Here is a 22,841-nt window from a genome sequence, read left to right as displayed (position 1 = left end):
ACTTCTGCTGTAGTCATTGTGTTAACGTCCTTCTCTGAACTCCCTCTAGTGTTTTCAGTTTGGTACTACATTTCCTCACCAGCTTAATGACTCTCCAAAGTTGCTCCTTCATATATGTATTCAGCTGACACCACTGAGCATCTGCTGCGGACCCAGCACCACCAGTGTATGTGCCAGTGACCAAACAGAAGTGGCCCCTGCCCTGGTGGGGCCCGCGGTCTCGTGCCATGACAGGCATTAAGCACCGGGGGTCACACAATGGCCAGAGAGCCGTCCCAGCCATCTTTCCTTGCTTTGAGCCCCCTCTGGCTTTGTACCCACTTGGAGCACTTTCTCTCCCGTGAAGAGCCCACCGCCTCAGCTGGTTATATTGCAGAATCAGAAGAATGGGCCGGCCTGGTGGGTGGACCCCTGGAGAAGGCCACAGAAGGAAGGAGAAAGAATCCGCTCTCTATCGAGGGAAGTTCCAGTAGACAAAGCAAAGAAGAAACAAAGGAGAGTCTGAGAGGCAGAGTGAGTCTGAATGTTCAAGACCAGCGAGGTCGGAGACAGCTCGCGGGCTGGCTCGTGGCGAGGTTTGTGCTGTCCGGCAAGTGAGAGGGACTGAACCTGCTTTCTGGGAAAATCGACAAAATGACGCAGTAAGGACGAGGGGTTGTGGGCAGTGTGCCAGGGGCCACACAGTGGGTCCCTTTCAATGTCCTTCCATAGACGAAGATACAGAATGTCCTACGCTGATTACATTGCTCACACTGATTTTGGGTACGGGGGTGTAGTTTTTTAAATGTCATTGCCTGCACAAAGTGAGCAAATGGTTCAAGGTTTATTCAGGTTATTCACAGATATGTATGTATGTAGACAAAATTTGTGAAAAGTGCTATGAAAGTCAGGAATAGGATAATATGAAAGAAAAGCACAGAACAAGCATAATTTGATGGCAGCGGGGCAGGGTTCTGGCCAGTTTGGGATGAGAAGTGGATTCAAGATGAGTCATGCATGATGCACAGGTGTCAGGTGGGGCAGGAATTCCTAGGCACTGTGTAAGGCATGGGCCGTCCATGAGGCAGCAAGGGTAGCAGCAAATTATTGATGGATGAGCTGAAAAAATACCAATGTGGCTGCAGTGGGAGCGGACGCTGGAGGCTGGAGGCCAATCAGGTAGGAACTGCAAATACTTGGTAATAGGCATCTAATGTATCTCAGTAAATACAAGGTCATGTTTAAACACTGCCTTAAGCTGCCTTACATGACCAAAAAAATGTTAATACGAACCTTCCAGACCAGTAATGGAAACTAACATCAGACTTTCCAGAAATCTGCAAAACTGAAAGTGATAATTATCGAACGCTCGAATTACAAAGTGCTGTGGGAAAGAGATCCTGACCAGCTGAGAAAGTCAAGGAAAGCTTAAGGATGTTTACAGCGCCTACTTCAAAAATGGGCTGCTTTTAGACATTCTGAGATTGAGCTGAGGAAGAGCGCTTTAAGATCAGGAAAGTGTGGGGAAAGGCAGAGGAGGGAAGAACAGGGTAAAGCCCACGTGAGAAGAGCCAGGAGTTTCAGTCTGGCAGAAGCATGGGAGCTATAAAGGACGAAAGAGGGTCACGGGCTGTGCGATCCCATCGCAATGTTGACCAGCGCTGGGGGACGTGGGAGCAGGCTGCGTTCAGTCCCAAACTTCCATGGGCAACAGCCAGGGTGTAGGGCTTCCTTTCTTTCCACACCAACACCTTGGAGTCTGGGGATCAGCCCTCCATCAGAGAGATCTTAGAACACTGTGGGCAGTAAGAGATTTTTTTCTCCACATAGAGTAAGTCAGATGAGAAGTAGTCCTGTTATATAATCAAAAGGAAACATTCTTCCGTATATTACTAAGACAGGCTCCTTAGAAACATAGGTTCTTGGCACACAGAGCCATATTTAGCTCCAAGGTATAATTCTTTCACAGGAGTCTATACTGCGTCAATGAGTCAGTCTTTTAAGAAATGAGATTAATGTGTAACTATGACATGAGATTATATGTGTACTATATATGTAACTATGACAGGAGAATAACATGTAACTATGATAAGGAATACAAAGGCTTTGCTTTCAACCAGAACCCTATTACTACCACTGGATATGGTTTGTTCCCCACAGAATAGTCCACTGACAACTGCTAGATAAACAAATGTTTACACATGGATCGCATGTTTCAACAGTGCATTGTTCTGCTGGGGCATTCCAAATACATTCATCCAGCCAGACATCAACCAAACCATCTTTAAGTGCTATCTTGATTTGAAAGTGAAGAATGATAAGAAGTTTCAATTTCGATTTAAAGACATTACCAATCCAAACATCAATAGAAGTCACTGTCACTCATTCAAGTATTTCAAATCAAAGATTCAATATCTAAAATCACAAAAAATAACCTCCAAGATGTATATTAAATGAAAGAATATTATTATAGATTAGGACCATGAATTTTTGCCACCCTTGGCTCAATTTAGAAATAAAATATAACTAATCTCAGAGCCAATTAGCAATTCAGAACACATGCACTATCCCTAGTAGGAAAAACAGTCCATGTAATGCTTCACGGATTGATTACAACATTTTAGGATGATGTAAATATGTCTAGGATTTTCCGTAATTAGCGAAATTGGCTGTTCCTCCCTTCCCCTTCAGCCCCAGTCGTCAGGGCACACACCAGATCTAATTGTCTCAGCTAGTTTTTAGGCAAGATGTTTCATGATATTGCACAATATCCTCTTAGAATATATCCTCTTAAAGAGAGATAAATCGTTTATAATTTGTTTTAGATTCTAAATTCTCATTTACAGATGTTTTCTGTAGATCCTTTCTTTCATTTTCAAACCAACTTCTAGTTAATCAGGGCTTTCCTTGCTGTTTGAAATACAGAAGAAAATGAAAACTGGAAATTCTTCCAAGTTCTTTCTTTTGCAGGGTTCCCTCAATTGAGAGTATGTTTTTTCCACACCTGAATACATTCTCTTTAGGTTTGCCCACAAATTCAGCAGAAATTTTTCAGTCAACAAGAGAAGGTTCCAGAAGGAGAAATGGAAAATGGATTCCATTGGTGGTGGTTTAAAAATAAAAGCTCTTGTAAAGATACTGAATTATTTTCTGGAAAAAATATTCCTCAGTATTCTCTAGAATAATATAGGACCAAACCGTCCATTTATAACATGGCCTTCACTTAGTACTGCAAAGTCAAGACAGAATGATTTCTCAAAGCTAGACTCTAGGTCTAAATTACAATATAGCACATAAGTTTCATTCAGATTTGGTGACCATTTAATGTTTCAACTTATTAGTGACATGTTCTATGACTATTTTGGTTTTTGTAAAATATTCTTGATTGGGGGAAATTAAATTGTTGCCAAAACACATCGAAACTCTAAACATCTTAAAATCTAAACATAATGTTTCAAGATTAAAATTATATATGAAATCACTACCAAAAAGTACATCAGAGAGGTGAGAGTTAATAAAAGTATAACTAGGCCTGAAAGACGTAGACATCTTAAAGACATTGATAAAATGTTGAATGTCTGTGTGGGTAGGAAGGATCAAGACCACAAATTAAAAAGTCACATTTTCTCAAAACGACTTTAAAGGCCAAGTAACCAAACCCTTAGCAGTGTTAGCCTAATTTCTACCTTGAATTACTCTAAATAGTGTGGGAAACACAAAGGACAGACTCAGGGCAGAGCTGAGGGAGTGGGGCCACAGTCTGGGATGCAGGAGAATATGTTCTTGGCCTGTGGGCCCTTAGGAATGTCTCATAATTTCGCTGGTACACAATCTCCAAAAGCATACTATACAGAAGAGATTAAAATCATCTCAAAACTTGAAAAAATCATTGTATTATCATTATTAACAAAAAAGACTAATCCTCAAACTAAGTTTTGGTTGAGCACATGATTTACAGTTCTCTAAATAGGAAAGAATTATTTTTTTCTCCTTTGTTTCCTATACATGTGACAAAAAAATGATGTCCCTTCTCATTTGAAAAAGAAAAGTCTTTTGAGATGGAAGCTATTGGAAGTTTAAATAATTTACTCTTAGGATGGCATGTAGCTACAATCAATAGCAGAAAATTCTCTAACTTGGGTTTTAGGAAGCTTTCTAATTTTTCACTTCTCACAACACAGTCAAAGCCCATCAAATACTAGTTTCAAAAGCTTATTCCGTTGTATGCTCCCTGGGACACACAGCTCCAAAGGGAAAGGTGTGTTGAATGGAAGCACAGATTCCCAATTCTCTCTGACCTTCCTCTCAGAAAAGTGTTCTTTTTTTGGTAAGGTTTTTATGTGGGTCAAAACACCCTACACACTGAGTTCAAAGTCGTCTAAGAACCACTCAAGTAAAAAGGACCTCGTATTACAGTTTTTTGCTGTCTCTATTCACGATGAAAAATGTGTTATAGCTAGTTACCCAATTGTCAAAAAATATCCACTTTAAACAAGACCTGATGGAAAATATAAAATTGAGAAAAGTGAATTACTTATAAAAACCATAGTAAAATGACTAAACAGCCAGCATTTAAGGCAAGAGTGATTTCACCATCAGAGACTGTCATGGGCTACATGCAGTAAATGCCCCACAGCAACTGTAAAATGAAAGAGAAAAACAGTACTGCAGTTGATACAGCGGTTGCTAAGTTTCAAAGTATTTTCACTTCAAAGTGCTCGAATCTTTAACAGAAAGTCAAATGGTCCCATCACGACAGTAAGTCTAATGGGCCATTTTTTCTCCACTATTCACATTTAGGTTTTCAGTTTTGCTCCTTATTCCCTCCTAGAGAACTATTTTTAAATGTACTAAATTTTGTAGTGCAAAAATTTCTAAAGATGATCGATGGAACTTCAACAGACCCAGTCTTCTCAGTGTATAAGCGTCCACAGAGGAATACGAATAATACGAGGTTGACAAAAGAAAGCTCTTGGCTGCTCACCAGGTGCTAGACACTGTTCTGTGCACCTTACACGCATTATGCACACAACTCTAGGAGGCTGGTAAAATGTTATAATCACCTACATTTCAGAGGAGGAGGCTGAAGCTGGGAGAAGTTCAGCAAGTTAACCAATGTCAAAGATCCGTAAATATCAGAGCTCTGCCATAATCAAAAACTCGCGAGCAGCTTCCGTTCATCAAGCCCCCACGTCACTCTCTCTCAGGGCAATGTTGTCAAAAATTTTGCATTAGAATCAGAGTACTAGAAAATGTAGTCTTAAAAAGTCAAGAATTAGGGTAAATAGGAGTAATCAGAGAGGTGCTGACTGTTCAGTTGAATAATTTTGTTTGTAAAAATAGGTCCTGGGAGCACATCTAGATAGAGACTATGCAAATGGATAGAAACTGAGAAAACTTCCCCAATTTTGAATAAAGTCTGCTATCATCACAACCGGATATTCTTTGGTTGACTTTTCTTTCATTATGAACAAGGGTTTGAAAAATCGAAGAAAGAGCCTCATTTCATTTCTGAACTCTCCCAACACAAAACTGGAAAAACATGGATGGTTTTGTGAGACAATTAGAAAATTTTACTAAATGGTGTCAGGAGCCAAAAGGAACCATAAACATTTTAGCCCCTCAGGAATTCACAGAAATTTCAAGGAAGGCATTTGACTTTTTACATTGAGTGGGGTTTCAGTTAATTTTATTCACTCACTGATTCCAAACACACTTATTGAGCACTGACTATGCGTTAGATGCTCTTCCACATAATGTATCTCTGTTTTAGATATAAGTGGACTGTGACCTCTAACTGACACTTGGGTTACAAATTAATAGTCTAAATGAGCACAACCTTCATTGTTTTCCCAAGGTATTTATGAAAAGGAAATGCCCACACGAGGAGTAAATAAACCACAGGGAATTTTGTTCAATATTCCAGTTGTTCATATTCAGGGAGTTTGTTCTCAAGGCAGAGTACAAGTCGGGCCAACAACACAGTCTTAGGTGCCAGTGAGAAAAATAGTGTGAATGGAGATCATAAGTATCTCTTCAAATCACATCAGAAACAACCACATATTTGTCCATTTCTATTTCACCATTAAAACCATTTTTTTTTCTGTGAAATAGCTGGTCCAGCAACAAAAACCGGATTCTTTCAGGTTTTTTGTAGGGTGCCACAAAATACTAACATGAGACTGTCAGCTCCTTGAAGTCAGGGGTCTGAGTCTGATTCATTCTTTACCCTATCACACAGTGTCTGGCACATGGTAGGTGCTCAATAAATATCTGCAGAATCAATCAATAAAAGTAACGCTGATGTTGATCACTGCCCTCTTTCTCATTTCTCTCACTAACGCAGGTCTCTCCAAAGTGCTGCTGACTGGCCCTGCCAGCGCTAACAGCGGTATTGACTAAATGCCTGGTGTTTTCGGAGCTGGAGCAGCTGTGTCTCTGGACAAGGAAATGGTGGGCTGGTCAGAAGGAGAATCCATTCTAAGGTCAAGAAGGTAAAGGGCTAGAAAGAAGGGTCATCTTCTTCACTCTGCATCCCTGTTTCTAAACACATTTATATAGTCATAAGAATAGAAATAATAATAATTGGCTTTCCACTTTAAAACCATCCCATAGATATGGAACACTTAACAACGGTTATGAAATTCAATGTAATTTTATCCACCTTGACCGAGAGCATATGAAACTGCCATTTTTGTAGGCTAAAAGCAATCGCACATCAGCAGTTTCAAATGCTTTGCACTGCTCAAAATGAAGGTACCACTGATAGAGATCAGAAGGTGGAGGAGAGAATGACAGCAGGGGAAAGGCTGAGAGAGCCAACACTGAATTTGATAAAATGGAGCGTTAAGAAATACCATTTATGGTCGAAAGAACAATAAATACAGAGTTAGCTATGCTTTTTGAGCTTACAAAGGTGACTGACCAGGAGAGAAACTAAAAATAACACTGCATGTATATTCAACTGAAGGAGTGAAAGGGAGATGGAGGAAGGGATAAACTAAGGTGCAGGATGAACTAAATCCTTATCCATGACGGGAAGACATCAATAGACAATGTCCAAATGAAATAATTGCACTATTGGTATATTGTTAGGAATCTGGAGGTAACTCCCTAAAGAACTAAAAACAAATAAATATAGTTGCCTCTGGGCTGCAAAACCAGGTGAAGACAGCTATGGGGTGAGAGATTATAGATTTTTATTAAGATCTCCTCAGTATCATTTGGTTTATTTTGACTATGGTATGTACCACTTTAATACAATTAAGGAAGTAACAAAAATGCCTAACTCATGGGTTTGCTGTAAGTCCTATATGTAATGAGATAATGCATTTCAAGGACTAACAGTGCTCGGCATATAGGAAGCATTAATAAATGGTGGCTATTACTTTTTTTAAAGTTGTTGTCAAGGTTGAAAAATTCAGACAATGTAGATACAATGAGCCTACAAAAAATACACCATGTTTTGTGAAAACAAAGAAAGATGTGTGCAGTTTCAGGTTATATTATATACATTATAGAGGCATTTCAAATGTATGTTTACATGCTCTCAAAGAAGATAAGTAACTGTTTTCCACTAGGAGCTTCAACCATAGGTGACACATGAGAATCTGCTACAGCACATGTAACTGAGAAAAATCACCTTCTTTCCTTCTTTGTCTTTCAAAACTTTGCCAATATTTCCTTTTTTTAATGTATGGTTCCCCCAGGAAGACTTTCAGAATTCAGAATCAATTCCTTTTAGTTTTAGAGCTAAGCTTTTTAAGGAGAATGACTGCATTAAACTGAGCTGACTCTAACTATCCAAAAGCAAAAGCAAAAACAGAGATGAAAACAAAAAGCAAAACAAAGAAAAAAGTCTGGTAGTGAAATAAACACATTCTAAAGTTAAGAGAGTTAAAATTTGCTTGTGGAAAGTGCAGGGTTAATTCTGCACGGGTTTTCCCTCCCCTCCTAAACAGAAGAGTGAACTAGAGCTGACCCACTTACCACAGTGTGGATGAGAGGCTCGACCAGAAGGAAAATACACCCTTTAGAAAGCTCTCCTCTGCCTTTCCTCAGCCTCCGCATGCAGATCTGGTCCACTCTCAGCGTCCCTCGTGTGGGAGAATTCTTCCCCCTCCCCCACCTTCCCCCAGGCAGCTAATGGTCGATTCCTGTAAGTCAAAGCCTGACTTTTCAAAAAAAGTCATTCCAGAAAACAAAGCAGCCCAGGTTGACCTAAAGGCAGCCCCCAATTCAGTGGCATGGCAGTTGGTCACTGTTCTTTCACGACTATAATGCAGCTCTTTAATTAACAAGAGGAAAGTCTTAAGTCTGCTTGAGGTAAGAAAAAGAAATTCGAGACTGGAGTTTGTAAAGAACCGTGACTGGTGCACTACTTTTTATCTCTAGAAACACTCAAAGTAGCCGGCAAGATGAACATCACCATCAATGCAATAAATAAAGTTAAAGGTTTACCAATAAGACACGTCACAGAGAAAGAACCGGAGGGGAGCAGGGAGAAGGACGAGGAGGTGTGACAGTCAGCAGCTTTATTTATTGAGGGATCAGAGGCTGCTTAGGGCCAAGTCCTTGTTTTGTGTCAAAACACTGCCCAGCAGGTGGAGAGGGACTCTGGCAGCCTAGTGATGAGAGGGCCGAAAGACTGGCGAGCGTCTGTGGGGGAGCAGCCAGTCGCTGTTATTAGAGACGGGACTAGTCTGCCTCTAAAGAACGAATGTCACCACCTTAACCGCAGTGGCTGTCCTCATCACCAGGGAACCTAGCCTCATGTAATATTCAAAACTGTTTTTGAGGAAACTTAAAAAAAAAAAAATCTCACGAAGAAGCTCTAAGTTGTGCCCACGTAACACACATCAGATCCAGACTTTTTCCTAGTCATGTGGGGCTCGGGAGATGTGACCTGATTCCGTTAATCCAATTTTGTGGAATGAATTAAACAAGCCTAATATTCCCATGAAAAACTGAAGCAAAAGGCAATGTGAACTATGATTTTCCGAACTGACAGTCCAGGCTTCTGTGACTGGTCACTCGAAGGAATAAATATCTACGTCGAAAACAATTAGAGTTTATTAAAAGGGAGAGACGAAATGTACAGGAACAGCAAATTCTCAAGAGAAGCCAAGATTTTGACATTTCTATTTCAGAAATACTCAGGCAATCAAAATACCCATGAAATATATAGATCGAATATATTCAAAAGAGTTCAAAGTCTGAAAAGGAATAAATTATTTTTTGATATATATAATCCAGAAGTCACTGTCGTTAGTTACCTTTCAGCAAAAGAAATCCATAACTGATCATAAAGAAGCAAGAAAATATTCCTCTTCCTCAACTTCTGTGAGTCTTTATATCACAGAAATTTTGGTTTAGAAGGGCACTCACTCACTCTGGGTCCAACCTCCTTCCCAGCACAGGGATCCCATGCCGCCTATGCTTGAATATTTCTACGGAGCTCACAACTGTCACCTATCAGGCAGGTGATGCTACTCGACCTACCATTTACTCAGCAACACAGAGCTGGGGGAGCCTAAGAGAACTAATCCAGTGACAAGGATTGTGCCAAAGCATATAAGACAGGTGTCTGCACAGTGTTCCAGAGCCATCTGAAGTGTTCAGCACCCAAGTGTCCCATCAAGGGGACAGATAATGGGGAATTCCAGGACAGGTAAATCGGAGCCAATCCTCCGGTGTACAGATTCCAATGGATTCCAATTTGTTAAAAGATGGCAGAGCACCAATCACCTGGCTAGGGAGGAGAGAGTGGCTGGCTAGAGTAGAAAAAACCAGCTGGGATTCAAAAAGTGGCTTAATTAGTCAGAGGGTGGGGGAAACAAGCATGCATGAAGGTGGGAAGAGAATGTCAATGTTCTCCAGCCAAGATCCCCAGGAGCACTCCTAAAGCTGAATGAGTTTGATAACTCACTCACTGCAGAGAGGGAGAATACATACCCCGTGCAACTGTGGGCCATCTGCATAAAACGGACTTATTACAGGACTTGGGCATTAGGTAATTTGGAGTGGGTTCCATTAAGCAGAGGTTTGGATCAGATGATGTCAGGACACTGGGTTAATTCTATGACTGTTAGTGCCCTTGAGTGGATTCTGACTCTTGGCGACGCTGTGGACAGCGGAGTGGACTCCTGCCCTGTCTTTCTGCACCATCCTCCCACCTGCTGGCACTTCTATTCACAGGGTTTTCATGGCCAATTTTTTCAGAAGGGGTGGCCAGGTCCTTCTTCCTAGTCTGACCTAGTCTGAAAGCTCTGCTGAAACCTGTCCACCATGTGTGACCCTGCTGGCATTTGAGAGGTGGCATAGTTTCCAGCATCACAGCAACACGCAGCCACTACAGTATGACAACTGACAGACAGGTGGTGCGGTTCCCTGACCAAAACCACACCCTGGCGGGGGTGGTGAGAGAGTTGAGTCTTAACCACTAGACAACCAGGGCCAGTTAATTCTATTACTGGGTGTCAATAAATCTCTCTTAAGAGGAAAGATGGGAGCAAGGCTCAAGCTGTAATTGATCTGAGCGTCACTTATGTTGACCAGCATGGGGGACGTTTGTTAATTTCTGCAGCTTGAATAACGTTCATGTTTTTGCCTGTAATCATAGAGGATAACGGAGGGATCTCATTTTTGTCCTGATGCACCATAGACACAGAGTGTCTCACGTTGGTGCTTGGCAAAATCGTTTATGTTCAGTAGAATAACAGCACAGCCAAGCTGTGCATGCCAGGCAGCTCCTGGATGGCAGGGCTACTTCAGTCTTCTCAGAGGGTAAGGGGCGTGAGGTACTTCTACTGGACAGGAGGCCCGACTCGCTGTGCAGCACTTAGGAACCATGTGAGCCCAGCAGACATCCCCCTGCAGTAAAATTCTCAGTGCGACTGCATCACAGGTGTTTGGGGGGCAGTGGCGAGCCCTGATCTCTGGGGCTGAGTTAGTGGATTCACAGGTAGGGTCTGAGGAAGGCAGGGTCTGGGGCTGGAGATGTCAACTCCCTTACTAGCTAGTCCAGTCCACGTTTGTCCAGTGTTCCAGGTAACAACTTCCCAGCGTCATAGGTCAAAACATGCCACCGTCTGTATTCCTCACAGGAAAACTATTTATCCGCAAGGCTTCAGATTGTAAAGAACAGATTGTACATTCTGTCATTAACAATGTCTTGACGTGTCCAGAGTAAGGAAACCGTGCATTCTAAGTAGCAGCTCATGCCTGTCCCTGTAGCTCTGGCCCCAGGTAACTTATTCCCAGAACCATTTACCAGCACTCTCTGTTCTGTTGGATAACCCAAGGCCAACACTCCTCCTGCATCTGTCATCCAGCTTAAATAATACCAGCATTAAAACTTACATTTTGACCTTAAATTCCTCTAAAAGAGTTTCTTGAATATTCTAATTTATTTTAATCCCACTATGCGTTGTGTTCATACTAAATAACTGCTAACAAATTTTCCCCCATCATGAGGACTTGTCAGTCCATCTCGTAAGCATTATGTTCACCCCTACTTAACCACTCTTCATGTACTCATAGGTTTCAAGGGAGAAAATATGACCCTATTAGATAACATTGAAATGATAGTATAAGTATGAATTTCCTTGGTACAATGTGAAAGCTGTTGTACTCCATCCACGTTCACCAGAACTAACAACAGAGGGATCATCAGACTAGTTCAGCTTAAGCCTAACTCTATGGAGAGAGGAGTATTTTATTTTGAAGGAACTATAGTTATTATTTCTTCTGGAAAACAGTACAATGACTCACAAATTCAAGCAAACAAATAATTATATAAAAATCTTCACTTTCAACAGCAGCATACTTTGTTTCGTTATTTAAAAAACCACCTTTGCCATCAAACCCTATTGAGAATAACCCTATGCAGCTAACAAAGCATTGTAGACTGAATCCTATGTAGTACAGTGTAGCAGAACGGGCCACCCCAAAATATGACTGTGGGAATTCAGGACATGCCACCCCAAAATGTGCCACTTCCCTGTGCTGATTGGTTTGAGCTGAAGGCACGTGGAAAACAGCAGATGCACGGAGAGCATTTCTCTGCACTCCTCTCTTCTGCCCAGATGGAGCCCCTAAAAGGAACTCAGTGTCGTCAGTCTCCCCACCCCCAGAGTTCATCAACAGTGAAGACTGGCTCGTCACAGGAGAGGAGGCTAGAAGTGGACACCACACCCAGATGCACTTTGTCACAAACTATCAGACCTCTCATCTATCTTCTAAGGGCCAATTCATCTTTCCTAAAAATCATTTACTCTCCCCTGAGAGGCCTCATCTCCCTTCCCCTTCCCCCATTACCAGGCATTTAATCCTGAACCATAAACCCCCTCAGGGAGTCACTGATTTTCCCTTGGGTATCCCCTGTATATACATGGGGTGTACATGTTAATAAACCTCTGCTTGTTTTTCTCTTGTTAATCTGTCTGTTATTACAGGGATCTCAGCTAAGAGCTTGGCGAGGAGGGAGGGGAAAATTATTTTTCCTCCCCTACAATAACTAACTACACGGACACACACACACACATGAGATGTGCTCCCTTAAAAATTTGTTATGTCTCAAAAAGCGGGTAGACATATTTTCTTTCTTATTTTTTATATTTTTTTAACTCAAATGCCTCTATTCATAGAGTGCAAACATTGGCAAGTTTGCTGCTTTCCCTTAGAGCTAGAAACGTTCTCGTGAGTGTACCAGTAAAAGGAGAGAAGACAGGATAAGCTCTTTCTTTTCTTTTCTACACTCAGCCATGTCATACTCAAAGTCAGGACCTTTTCCAAATTTGCTAGAAAAAGACAGAATCAAGAGCCAAATAAAAGCCTATTTAACTTCTTTTTATTTGAAACTTCAAAGTAGGTCATTTACACAGTGAAAAGCACAAAGAAGAACAAAGAAAAAGCGGTTAACATACAAACGAAGCCTCAACAGCAGTAAAACCCAAATCCAAATACTCTTTTTCTCTAAAGCACATTGTCCAGTATTGTCAGGAGAGAGAAGTCATGAAATTGGTTTTGTTGTATGTTTCCTTCCAATCATTGTGAAAGGCCATTGACTGTACGCTAAAAGTGAAAAAGAAAAAAAAAAATAGCCTAGCACTCAAAGTGAAAGGAGGGAGACATTAACCATTTATGAACCTGAAGCCAGATTTTTCTTTCTTTTAAAAAGCAAGTGGATCAATAGTTTCCGGTGAACTCAATTTTCAACTACGTTTGCAATTACTGGATGTTCTTCCTTTTTGTTTAGGAAAAAAACTTCTGTTCTTAACAACTAACCAAACTTCACAGAAGACTGAAGCTCTAACTCACGTTAAAAGCTATTTTCCTGGCCACAGCCACCAGGCTCCTGCCTCATATCCCCTCAAGGAAAGGCTTCTCAAACTGCAGCGTGCGCAGGCATCACGCGGGGGTCTTGTTCAAACGCAGACCGGATTCCGGGGATCTGATTCAGGATCTCAGACTGCTTTCCCAACAAGCCCCAGGTGATGTCAATGCTGCTGGCCCACAGACTGCAAGAGACTAGGGAACTAAGTCAAAAGTTCAGCAACCCATGAGCCACACCAGATTCAGTTTAAGCGCCATTAGAGTAGGGACTGAAACTCTTGATTTTTAATAAATTCAACCAATGACCATAATACACTGTATCAGTTTCCTAGAGCAGCAGTAACCGGGTGGCCTACAACAGAAATTTATTCTCACTGTACTGGAGGCCACAAATCTGAAATCCAGGTATCCGCAGGGTTATGCTGCCTCTGAGGGCTCTGAGGAGAACACTTCCTCACATCTTCTGGTTTCTGGCATGGTGGGCCATCCTTGGTGTTCCTTGGGTGGTAGACGCATCGCTCCACACTCCACCTCCATCTGCACATGGCCTTCTCACTTTTGGGTCTCCTCCATCTCTATGTTGACACACAGCGTTTTCCTCTCTGTGTGTGTCTGTGTCCAAAGGTCCCTCTTCTTATAAGGACACTAATCATTGGATTAGGGGCCACCCTCTTCCAGCATGATCTCACCTGAACTAATTACATCTAAAAACCCGATTTCCAAATAAGGTCACATTCACAGGTACCAGGGGTTACGACTTTCAACCCAAAATGTGTGCACACCCAAGTTTAGGATCCACTAAAACTGGATCAGTTTCTCCACACTGATTACTCATTAGAATCACCTGGGGAACTTTCAAAATTACACCAATGCTAGATGCCAACCAATTAAATACGACTTCTCGGGGGTGAAACCAGGCATTACTATTCTTTAAAAACTTCTGAGGTAATTCCAGGGCATAGCAAGGGTTGAGAACCACTGTGTAAGACTCAGATTTTGCAGCTCTTTGTGAAAATATATAATGCTTTTAAATGGAATGTTTACATTTTTTTCTTAGCATGCATCAGAAAAAATATGCTGGTAATTTAGTGTATGCTAAAAATATACTATTTAGAAAATACAGGCTTTTTGACATTTCTCTTAAGGAACAGAAAAGTTTCTCATCAATATGACTGTAGGTGTTTGATAATTTCTTTAGAATGGGAATAATATAGATTATGAAATAGTTACTCCCATAGATAGTCATTATAGACATTTAGAAATAAAGGTACAGAGTTAAGGAAGAAAGTGCATTTGAGAGAATTACACTGAAGAAATTTGAACTTGAGAAGTTAATCTGAATAAATTCATAATTTATATATATAATTATATATATTTATATATATATAATTCATAATTCATAACCCCATTTTCAAGTCTATAGTATAGGACTGTATTTGGATTATTCTCTCCAAATTTTCCCCAATTTTCCCGAGTCATGATTTCAGAAAACACTTGGAATGACTTCTAAATTTTTAAAAATAGATAGATGCAATTTCTGGGTAAAAATTTAAAAAAGAAAAGAAAGACTGAGATGTTCAATATATATAGTCAGACCTAGACCCTAGAAAATACTTTGAAAAAGCTTAAATGATTAATATTGGGTGTCATTTGCTTTTTCGGATGGAAGACAATTCTATATTGGCATTTGCTTTGTTGTTACAGTGATTAGTGGCTAAACTAATAACTATTCTATGAAATAATGTTTCACTGTAACAATTTCATGAAATAATAAATTTTACTCTGCTTATTACCAGATGGTGTAAAGTAAGGAGCTGAAGACATACTGCTCTATGATAATCCAGAAGAAAAGAAACAGTGCATGAAGGAAAACAGCAACAGCTAGTAAATTGAGAGACACAGCACAATAAAATGTGAAAAGTAAAATACTAATAGGAAAGTGTGCCAAGCATATTAATCAGGTTAATGATAGTAAACAAATCACACAACTTTTTCAACAGGAAAAGGCAAAGATAAAGAAGTCAACATGAGGTTTTTGTAAACCTGAGACATAATTCATCATCCAGACCAGGACCATTGAGAGGGAGAGCTTGCTACTGGTAATTACACAAGGACAACAGCTACAATCAGGACTGTCTCCCAAACGTGAGGTGTGTGGTAACTGTAGTTTTCACCCAGTCTACCACTGTTCTTGGCTTTACCGTTCCTGCCACTGTCTTAGCCCTTGAAACACCTTTCTAATGTCTTTTCCATGATAAAACACGGAAGAGTACACATTTAGTCAATATCCATTCCAAAATGCCATCCACAAAATCCATAAACACTAAATCATTTTACGAGTAAGAATGGGCTAAATCACGCTGTGATGAAATCAACCCCGAATCTCACTGGCTGGAAAACAACCAAAGTTTATTTGTCTTCTATGTGACATGCCCATCAGAAGTAAGCAGGGGGTCACTATGCAGCTTATTCTTGAACACTGCCAGTCACTGTTTGGGAGGAAAAAGAGTGCCCAAGCCTCACACCACAAGTGAGTGACATGCCCTGGAAAAGACGTTTAACACTTTCTCTCTCATCTCATTTGCCCAAACTCATCACATGTTGCCACTCAACCAAGAAAGGCCTACAAACTCCAGTCCTGCCTTGGGTGTGGAAGAGTTGAAGTGGAACTATTTGCAAATGTAATTCATGACTACCATAAAAACATCTTCCTAACTCAGTATCTTCTTGAACCTTGCTCTTGTTATAAAGACCTTTCTGGTTGTGGGGGGCGTTTTTGTTGTTTTGGAAGGAGGAATGCTCCTCTCTTTTTCTTTTTTCTTCAGTATGTTTTTCTCTCTGATTTCTGTTTTGCTTTGTATCGTTTTTTTATAACTTTCTAACAAATGTATGTAAGTCTGCTCCTGCTACAAAACGCTGCAGAACAAACCATATTTTACGTATGTCACTTTCTGTACTAACTCCTCTATTTAATATTGAGCAAGCAATGATGCACGTCTGCACAATCTCTGTGATCGGTACAGCCGGGAAAATAGCCACATTTGTCAAAGTACAAATTAGGAGATCTTCCCCTCCCAAAACAAGCGAAGTGGTGATTGTAACACACAGGTAGCCTTCCTTTCAAGACATGGAACTTTGAGTAGGTTGCATTTGATACTCTGAGAAGCAGAAGGCACACACAAAATTCCATATACGAGGTGACTGCTACCATGTCAACTTAATATATGTGCACATTACGTGAGCCCTGAAGAAGGATTTTAAAGGTCGTTATTCCTGAGTGATGGTATTGCAGGCCATTTAAAAAATACATATTTCCTTCTTTAGACATTTTCTTCGTTTTCCAGATACTCCTCAGTACACTTGAATTTATTTAAATTATTATTTTAGAAACAAATGTGCTATATTCAGAAGAATTTGTCTTCTTCTGCAAAGGTTAACTTATGGCCTGGATGCTAACCATTGCTCACAGGGATGTCAGGACTTTCAGCTCTTGTTAGAACGCATTTGCTTATATGGCTATAATAACCTGGTGTTTTAGAAATAGATTCAGGTCATTTCCACGTTCAAGCAGAATCCTAATGTGAAAAATTGATTATATGGGTATAGTGTTGCATGGTGGACAAAAATTACATATGAACCCTTGTTCTCAGTGGTACCAAAAATTAGCAAATTCTAACTTCATTTTATACTCCTTCATGAAGCACACCTTTTAAATCTTAACTAAAATCCTTTTCCTAATCTATAGACTAAGGTATCTAACTATGTTGCTAAAACTTGCTGTTCAGTTCAAAATGTATAAAATTTTGAAACACGAGTAGCTGTTCTAACAGAACATTGTTTGCTAATTTATGGTGGTGAATTACCATTCTGCCCTGATAACTGACAGCCTCAAGAAGGACTTTAATTCATTGGTTATATAATTACTATGCCCTAAAAAAGAGTAGACAGGATTATCTGCGTGTTCTATTGAAAGAGAACATTTGCAATTTTGAATTTATTTCTAGGGGGGGAATTGAGAATCACACTGCATGCATCCAGATCTACTTGCTGTGTTTCTTTGGATAAATCAATGTCTCAAGCCTCTCTCAGCCTGCCAAATAGAGCTTTAATGGTGCCCAGCTCATTTTCTAATAATATTTTTTAATTTAAAATGTTATAAAGATGAAAATAATTTCTAAAAAGAAAAATTTTTTAAATAGCTAAATAAGGAGATTTCATAAGAAAAAAGGTTGTTTCCTCACTTTCAATGTAAAATGAGCATTTATAAACTTCTCTTGTTAATTTTAATTTAATCCTAATCTATTGTTCTTTATTCATTTACTATCAATTAATTTTTCTAATAGTCCCTTCTTACACATCTGGGATATATTGGTATGCGTGTGTGTTTTATGCATATATCACATATGTAAGTATATAATATTTCATTTCTTAAATGTAATATTATTTAAAATAGTCAGTGCTAATTGAGTGCTTACTCTGTGCCAGGATAAACTCTAAAGACATTTCTATGTTAACTTGTTGAATCCTCTAATAATTCATCAATCTCAGTTTACAGGTTGAGTCTTGGGAGTTTAAATTAATTTGCTGAATATTAAACATTATTATAAATAGCAACTAAATTATTGCTCCATCATTCAATTTATTATAATTTTGGAAAAATAATTACTTAGATTTTTATCTAAATATAAATCTAAGCTCAAATAAATCTAATTAATGATAACCCCTGGAATATCTCCCTAGTGGTTCACTATTACTCACAGTTCAAACATGAATTACAAGAGAAAATTAATCAGTTCTTGCTCATAACTAAATAACAAATTTATTATAGGGCTAAGGAGAGGAAAACCAATGAATCTTGGACTTTCCTTAAACATATTGATAAATTGTACTTCTACTGGACAAATTCTAAGACTAGAATTCAATTTATTATTACTCTTTAAATAAATAACTTGAAAAATTAAATTAAGTCATGAGTAATGGTAATCATTGTTATAGCTATAAGTCATAGAATTTTGTCCAAAGTTGATCTACTAAATATATACCTCATTTCAAATAATATTTATCAGAAATCACAAACAATATAAATAACTTTAGTTATAGCTACTAAAATTGATTCAAAAATGGTTTTAATAGAGACTAAATCTCAGAGACTCACTCCTTGCCTTGGATCCTTAATTTTTAATCTTTTGATAATGTCTTCTCAATAGGATTTTAAAGTATTTTTAAATTAAGTCATACTACGGTACAATAAATGATGTGAAAAAGCAAGTTACCAGAAAGTATGATTCCATTCACACAAAGTGATGTATATCTTATATGGAAAAGAATATATTTTTTGTAAAAAAACTGGATGGATAGGTACTAAGAAGCTAGCAGTTTTTGTTTTCTGCCTGGTGATATTGACAAAAATATTAATTCCTCTATTTTTCTTATTCTTGTTTTCCAAATTTTTTACGTTGTGCCAGAATCAGCTTTGTAATTTAGAAAAATTACAGAGGAATACAAAATCCAAACATGAGTAAATTATTACCATTAATCATTTCAACACTTTATGAATGCATCTATTTTCATTTCATTAAATCCTCTTCCATGTTTACCCATGTTAATGCAATAATGCATGATATAATTTCACTTAAAATAATTGTAAAATTAGTCTTTGTGAAATAGTAACAAAAGTAAAACATACCACCTTCCTAACTCTTCAAAAATGCTGAGCCATCACTGGATCACAATGTTTTAAGTCCACTATGCTTACTTGTGGTGTTCATACCAAATTATGAGGTTCAGACCTGCAATGTTAAGAAAATTGAACATTTGGAATTTTAGCAACCCAACAGAATATTATAGTCATGTATCAGGGACGCCTGTCTAAGTAAACTCTCTTCTAGAACCCTTTGCATCTGAACACAGGAATTCCAAGTGAACAATGCCATCAACCCTGTCAACTTGATGGATGGCTCCTTTTTCCATCCTCAGGATGACTTACGAATATGCTCCAAAAATTTTCTCTTATATTACATCCTGTGTACTTTCTGTGATCAAAAATATGAAGACAATGTGTACAAAAGAAAAATCCTACATACTTTTTTTAAAAAGCAGAAATGAAAACAAGACAATCACCACTGCTATCATTTTTTTAAAAATGTAATAGCCAAAACACACACCATACAATTTAAAAAATCCTCAAATATTGTTTCTTTTTGAATATTTTCCTTAATATTCCAATATTTACTCGTAAACTTGACCTATAACATTTTCTGAACCTAAAATATCAACACCAAAGCTGAATATTATAATAATATTGCAATTTAGTGTCTTTTAAAAAATGATTTCCCATGCTTGATTCCATTTGGGGTGGATGATCAATCCTATAATCCTGGGAAGTTGGCAAAGAAGGTAATATTTTCACCATTCTTCATCTGCCAAAACCATTCATAAACTTTTAGGCAATGACTCCATGCACCCATAATGCCTAATGCAAGCCCCTGTCTTCCTTTTGTGTGAAAGGGTCTTTATCTCCAGCCCCTCTCCATCCCGCTAACACTCTCACATCTTTAATTTGGCCAATCTTTCTTCATCCCTCAAGATTTAATGCCATCTTCACATGGCATGGCAGCCATCTCCAAAACGGTATATGAGATGCTTGGCAATTGTCCCTGCTGTCTGTTCCCACAACAGTTTCCTAATATTTACACTGTGAAGTGAAATATTCTGCTTAAATATCTTCCTTGCTCCCCTGGCTGGGTTGGTGTGCTAGGGGCTGAGTAGGGGTGTGTCACCTGCCTCTCCTGGTTGGAACATCTTCCTTCTCCTTAAGGATCCTCCAGTTCAGGAAGTTTGTCTATTTCACCTTGTACTTCCAGTATCTGTGAAAATGCCTCAGGAAGAACAGGCTGAACTCATAAATGTGAAAGTGGACAGACAGAACCAGACTGAGATACAAGGTCAAGAGTAAGGAAGAAATGACTCTGTGTTTTAGCATTGAGTTCAATATATTTTCACTATATTCCATCATCTCTTTGAATCTGAAATAGTCACAGATCATCAAGAGAAGGCTCTGAAAATCACACAATCATGATGAAAAGTACTGGAGAATCTGAACTAATTTACCTAAAAAAAATGTTTTCAAATTAGGAAAAGTTTTAGGTCTTTGCCTTATCCTAAAATGGCCTTAATGGTGCACAGAAAATATATTATTATATGTATCTAAATAATCTACAGTCACTCAAATGGAGACAATGAATATGCGTTAGTTCAATAAACTCATTGGGAATGCTGGAAGGATCTCAGCAGCTTCCCCTGATTCTAACAGTGCTGACATACTTCTCCTGCTTCATAACATTGCCTGGGGCTACCCTGTGAGAAATAGTAGAAAAAGAGGAAAACCTTGTGGGGCTGTGATACTGAGAGGTACAGGTTACATATACAAAAATAGGCAAGAAGAGAGGTGAAGGTTTATAGGTAGAGAAAAGACACTTCGCTTACTTGAAACTATCTTTGAACAAGAATTGGATAGTAACAGGATTTGAATATTTTGTTCAATTTAGCTTGCATATTATAAATGTATCTTATCTGCATACGATTTAGGATCCTGACAGTCAAAAGAATTTCAACCAAAATCTTTAATGATATTTGCATTTACTTAGAAATTTAGGTGACACATAATTTGCCCTTTTGCCATATGATTTTAGTGAATCATAAAAAATCTTAGTAAGTTCTTGTATCTTTTTTCATTTATATAAATTAGGAACTCAAAGAATGATGCCCCCAAATGATTAAATTTATTGTATTAATCATATGAATCCATGTGGAATTATATACTCATCAACATAAAGTTAATTTAATTAAGATATCACTCACATCTTCTGCCATACAGAAAAAATAATTTTAAATTGCATTTTAGAAAGAAACGTGTGTTAAAGACTTCCACAACAATTCATATACATTTATTTTCCTCAATATCTTTAGACTGTGTAAACTGTCTATATGACAAATATGTTTATATATTATTTTTTGGACTGCTAAATTGTAAAAAATAGGTGGCTACTCCAGGAGAAGATTTTAACTGATTTCCTTTCACTGGATACCCTCCATTCCCTCTCTAAAATATCTTGATTGATGTTGGTGACACTCTGGGTTCACACTGCCACTAGTCTTGTGTCTAGTTGGCCCAGAGAATTCTATTCCCACCTGTAGAAATGTGAGCTTACCAAGACAGCATTACCTTTAGTCCCAAATATGAATGTGCCGTTTGTACTTATTATGGTTACAAAATTTAACTAAATAAACAGATGGATTGAGTACCAAAAAGATAGAGTTATTACTATGAAAACTGAGCTTAATACTTTGTAAACACAAAGTTGTTCAAAAGAATACTGTTCAACTAGTTGGAAGATAAACAATTTAAAATGCGTTAAGGGAAATTCCTAAAACCTAGGAAGAGGTCCCCATAGTGTAGTGGTTAAATTCGATGTACTCTGTTTTGGTGGCCCAGGTTCACAGGTTCAGATCCTGGGCACTGGCCCTACACACTGCTCATCAAGCCATGCTATGGTGGCACCCCATTACAACAAAAATGGAGGAAGATTGGCCCAGATGTTAGCTTAAGGCTAATCTTCCTCAGCAAAAAAAAAAAAAAAAAAAAGCAAAACTAGGAAGATTCTGCACTCAAATGTTGCACGTGTGTCTTTCAGTTCTAGTTTAACCCGAAGAAGAATTTTGAACCTAGAAATCACAGGGTACATGTATGTGTGTGATTCAGTGAAGAAAGACCACTGGACTGCCAATCTGTGTACTTGTACTCATGAAAGCGCTACATCAAGTGTTCATATACATTTACATTTAACTATTTCAGGATATGCAAACCATAGCATTAATTAGAACTCCTTTATTGATCTTATTTTGATATTTCCTGATGTGAGTGACTTGTTCCAACTAGACAGAAGGCCATTCCAAGTAAAAAATGGCATGCACAGCCGCCATTGTCAGATGTGGTAGGAATTAGTAGGCAAGATGCAAAGATTGGCTCATGTGCACCAACAGGTATGACGGCAAACAGCTGGAAGTTAACGGGAGAGGCGTGAAGGGGAACAGTAAAGTCTTAGGCCGTAGGTTGAGCTTATAAAAATCTAACTTTTAAATTAAAGTCTTTCCTTATTCACCAAAGTTTAAAAAAAGAAAAAATTTTATTCACATCTATTTGGATAGCAAAAATCTAGGTAGAGAAGACTTGCTTATGAATTATTGCACAATTAGATATTTTAAAATAAATATCTAAGATAAATTAATAAAGTATATTCATTTCAAATACTTCTCTGCTTTTATTTTTAGCAACATGGTCTACTTTGTGGAAGTTCTATTGGCATGATTGACAGCCTTGCACACAGCCAGAAGTTGGAGAATTCCATGTAACAAGTGTGCCCTTGGTCACTCTATCCACCTATGACCAGAGTCATCTGCTATAACCATTAATTACAATACTCAAACAATGGACATGCTTCTTAATTCCTGTGTAGCATTTTCCTCTT

The 22,841-nt window shown here is 38.6% G+C and overlaps 1 protein-coding gene and 1 long non-coding RNA gene across 4 annotated transcripts in view; one reads left to right on the top strand and one right to left on the bottom strand.

Moving 5' to 3' along the window:
• MYO16 (myosin XVI) overlaps nucleotides 1-22,841 on the bottom strand; it is a 598,386-nt gene that overhangs the window by 507,492 nt on the left and 68,053 nt on the right. Inside the window, exon 1 of one of the 3 annotated variants that reach the window (XM_023621821.2) lies at nucleotides 7,969-8,070. The exons of the other annotated variants lie outside the window; for them this stretch is intronic. The gene's annotated coding sequence lies outside the window, so the exon portion shown is untranslated. Of the gene's footprint in view, nucleotides 1-7,968; nucleotides 8,071-22,841 lie in introns of those variants that run through there. 3 annotated transcript variants of the gene reach the window in all.
• LOC138918570 (uncharacterized) lies at nucleotides 83-17,930 on the top strand. The gene is made up of 3 exons (XR_011428093.1): nucleotides 83-575; nucleotides 6,326-6,473; nucleotides 15,111-17,930. It is a non-coding gene; the product is annotated as an uncharacterized lncRNA (long non-coding RNA).

Source organism: Equus caballus, chromosome 17 (assembly GCF_041296265.1).
Source record: "Equus caballus isolate H_3958 breed thoroughbred chromosome 17, TB-T2T, whole genome shotgun sequence".
NCBI classification, from domain to species: Eukaryota; Metazoa; Chordata; class Mammalia; order Perissodactyla; family Equidae; genus Equus; species Equus caballus.
Note: the sequence above shows the minus strand (reverse complement) of the source record. Positions and strands in the feature narration are given on the sequence as shown.